Source organism: Gasterosteus aculeatus, chromosome 15 (assembly GCF_964276395.1).
Source record: "Gasterosteus aculeatus chromosome 15, fGasAcu3.hap1.1, whole genome shotgun sequence".
In the NCBI taxonomy this organism is placed as follows: Eukaryota; Metazoa; Chordata; class Actinopteri; order Perciformes; family Gasterosteidae; genus Gasterosteus; species Gasterosteus aculeatus.
Window position 1 is genome coordinate 797,542 of NC_135703.1, and position 4,295 is coordinate 801,836.

General features: G+C 41.9%; 1 long non-coding RNA gene across 1 annotated transcript; it reads left to right on the forward strand.

Moving 5' to 3' along the window:
• Positions 1–682: 682 nt before the first annotated feature.
• LOC144388374 (uncharacterized) lies at positions 683–1,375 on the forward strand. The gene is made up of 2 exons (XR_013452721.1): positions 683–817; positions 1,083–1,375. It is a non-coding gene; the product is annotated as an uncharacterized LOC144388374 (long non-coding RNA).
• Positions 1,376–4,295: the final 2,920 nt, after the last annotated feature.

Genomic DNA, 4,295 nt, shown 5'->3' on the forward strand with positions numbered 1-4,295 from the left:
TCGATAAGCATTGGTCATGGAAAAGTCATGTTAGGTCAAATATTTTAAAGAAAAATTCGATATGTAATGTCAGTCATTTCTATGGATGTCATGGAAAAGTGAAATCTTGCGACATAAAATATTTTGAATAGAAAGTCAATGTAAGGTGGAAAATGCATGGACGAAGTCAAATTAGGTAAAAAAAAAAAAGTCCAAATACTTATTGTTAATGTCATGGGGGAAAAAAGTCAAACTTTAGGTACTTTTAGAAATCTGAAATATTTTTTAAAAGTCAAATACGTAAGGTGATTTAAAAAGAAAACGGTAATATGGAGAAGAAACGGTCAAATATTAAGTTGTAAAAATGTCATGGGACGAACATTTTGTCAATTGTTTTAGAAAATTAAAATATGTCATGGAAAATATTAGGTCAAAGATTATTGGGTCAAACTAAGGTATAAATGACAATGTATTAAGGGGAATGATGTTTTGAAAAAATTTGTAAAAATTTAGTAAAATGTTTTTTAAAAAGTCCAAATATGTAATATGTGTTTTATTGAACATTCAAAATACGTTCTGTCTAAAGTAAATGGAAAAAATATTGGGTAAATATGATTAAAAAACAAATGTAATAATTTCATGTCCAAAATAGTTTAAACAAAAGTCATAGTGTAGTATATCAAAAACAAGTCATAGTTTAGTTGGTCAAAAAAGTCATAGTGTGTTTTATGTGAATTCACAGGACAGCTGGTGAGTGGGACAGACGGGATTCGGGTTACGACAGCAACGCAGCGTCGTGGTGGGGTTAAAGGTCAGGGGTTGGAACGTGTGATTAAAGGTGTGCAGCCAAATAAGAGTTTCTAACTGTTCATCCTCTGGGAAATGATCATGAATCATTTCTTTAAAAATGTACAATGTGGTTAAAGCTAAAAAGAAAAGAAAAGTCATAATACAGTATGTCAAAAAAAGTAATTTTACAATAATTCTAAAAAAGTCCTGAAAAAGTCATAATATATTACATAATATATTCTATTACTCTTGAGGACAAAAAACAACAAAAGAAGTAAACCCAGATGTTTAAAAGATGAATATTTCACATGCAGGAAATGAGGTGTCGTGCAGTTCCCCTCTGGTCCTCTGGGTGGCGCTGTGGCTCCTCCCCCTGCGCTCTGTGACGACACGCGGACTGTTTCCATCTCTGGGAAGAGCGACAGTGTTTTAATGAGTCCTGCCTTACATATTCACATTATTCATTCTACTGCAGGAGGAGGCTTCTTCTTCTCCGTGGAGTAAAATAGTTTAGATAAGCATTATTGTGTAATGATCCATGTAAACAAATCAGATGTTTGCTGGTAAAATATAAAACAGAACAAATAAACAATCACTTGAAGAAAAATAGTTTGAAGGAACAAATTCGAGGATAAAACCTGCAGTCTTGTATCTTCTTCATCATCTCCTGAACCTTCCTCATATCATACAAATGAACAAACACCAAACAAGCTCTTCTGCTGCCACACAAAACAGTTAATAACAATAACAATAACCTTCCTTCACTTCTGTTCCCTGCAGACTGAGACATAAACTCATGTTTACAATGTTTACTGAGGGAATAAATCCACAGAGAAGTAGAGTCATTTCCTCATAGACGTCTATGGGAGCAGAGGAGTCGCCCCCTGCTGGTCACTACAGAGAAGTAGAGTCATTTCCTCATAGACGTCTATGGGAGCAGAGGAGTCGCCCCCTGCTGGTCACTACAGAGAAGTAGAGTCATTTCCTCATAGACGTCTATGGGAGCAGAGGAGTCGCCCCCTGCTGGTCACTACAGAGAAGTAGAGTCATTTCCTCATAGACGTCTATGGGAGCAGAGGAGTCGCCCCCTGCTGGTCACCACAGAGAAGTAGAGTCATTTCCTCATAGACGTCTATGGGAGCAGAGGAGTCGCCCCCTGCTGGTCACCACACAGAACGCAGCTTTAAGTCATTAAAGGACCAGAGGTGGTCTCCTGCTGTGACGATGTGCACACATGAAGACAACGACTAAAGGAGTGAAATGTTATCAGTTGCTCTCGTGCAGCTTATTTCCTCGTTTCTCTCACTTTTATTACTTTTGCCTCCCTTTTCTTTTCCAGCCTGTAACCTCCCTCCTCCTCCACTTCCTCCTCCTCTTCTTCATTACCCTCCTCCTCCGTCTCCTTGCCCTCCTCGCAGTAATAAGATCAGAGAGGTCAGTCAGTCCAGCCTCATGAGGCCGACCAGCCAACTTTAAATATTTCAAACTATTTTAAATGAGCGCACATGAATCATAGATCACAGGCAGCGCTGCTGTGTGTGTGTGTGTGTGTGAAAGCACCTGAATCTCCTTCTAATAACCTCTGGCTGTCTGTCAGGGAGGAGGTGTGACGGGGAGGAGGTGTGATGGGGAGGAGGTGTGACGGGGAGGAGGCGTGATGGGGAGGAGGTCTGATGGGGAGGAGGCGTGATGGGGAGGAGGTCTGATGGGGAGGAGGTGTGATGGGGAGGAGGTGTGATGGGGAGGAGGTCTGACGGGGAGGAGGTGTGATGGGGAGGAGGTGTGATGGGGAGGAGGTCTGACGGGGAGGAGGTGTGATGGGGAGGAGGTGTGATGGGGAGGAGGTGTGATGGGGAGGAGGTGTGACGGGGAGGAGGTGTGATCTTTTTGTCAGCCTGCGGTCGTGTAGCTGGTGACTTAGTAGCAGTGACCAGCAGGGGGCGACTCCTCTGCTCCCATAGACGTCTATGAGGAAATGACTCTACTTCTCTGTAGTGACCAGCAGGGGGCGACTCCTCTGCTCCCATAGACGTCTATGAGGAAATGACTCTACTTCTTTGTAGTGACCAGCAGGGGGCGACTCCTCTGCTCCCATAGACGTCTATGAGGAAATGACTCTACTTCTCTGTAGTGACCAGCAGGGGGCGACTCCTCTGCTCCCATAGACGTCTATGAGGAAATGACTCTACTTCTCTGTAGTGACCAGCAGGGGGAGACTCCTCTGCTCCCATAGACGTCTATGAGGAAATGACTCTACTTCTCTGTAGTGACCAGCAGGGGGCGACTCCTCTGCTCCCATAGACGTCTATGAGGAAATGACTCTACTTCTCTGTAGTGACCAGCAGGGGGCGACTCCTCTGCTCCCATAGACGTCTATGAGGAAATTACTCTACTTCTCTGTAGTGACCAGCAGGGGGCGACTCCTCTGCTCCCATAGACGTCTATGAGGAAATGACTCTACTTCTCTGTAGTGACCAGCAGGGGGCGACTCCTCTGCTCCCATAGACGTCTATGAGGAAATGACTCTACTTCTCTCTTGATTTATTCCCTCAGTAAACATTGTAAACATGAGTTTATGTCTCAGTCTCTAGTTTCAAGTCTTCTTCAACACAACATGATGTTCATTTAGTGAATTATGGTCGATTAATGTCAATCAGTTCTCATTCAGATGAAGATCCAAATCAACTGGACAACAAATCAATACTGTACAAATCATTCTGGATTCACAGTTTGCTGTTCGACCAGACGTATGGGGGGGGAGGGGGGGGTGACAGACAGAATAAAGGATGCAACCCGGTGACGACTTGGAGAGAGCTTTTTATTATGAACATGGCACCTGTCAGATGGTTACAGAAAGATGACGAGTTCCTCGAAGCTGATGAGAAACTAGTAAACTTAGAAAAGAACAATAGCTATAAAATATGGAGTATGTACATTTTCGGATTGCAGCATTATTTGTGGTAAATTAACTCAAAAGGAGGTTTCACAAAAATAATATTAATAATATTGGAAAAACAAAAGCCAGGCACTCAAAGTTAGCATCAGTTAGTCATGTGGGTTTAAAAAAAACAAAAAATAGAAATGTACCATAGTTTTCTCTTTTTTAATATTTTAATTTGTATTTAGAATTCGATAACACTGTTCACATTGATAATAAGAGATTCCCTCTCTCCCATATTTCAGCTACTTGGCACCAAGTTCCTCATAAAAGAATCTGTATAATTGTACAAGAAATAGTTAAAAACACAGACACAGTTTCTTCACAGGTAAATGAAGTGATTTTCAATATTTGTCATTTTTAAACACTATGTATTTTTCGACAGCAGCTGTGATTCAGGTTTTCATGTTTTTAAAATCACCAGCGAAAGTTTTTCATTTTTCGACACAAAACACAGAAGTGACACTGAACAGCTTGAAGGGGCTGCTTGCTCTTTGTTACATGTGGGTGTATTTCCTGGTTACGAGTAATGTCGCCCCCCCACACCGTTTGTTACGTGCCCCCCCCCCCATCACCCAGCGGTTTGTTT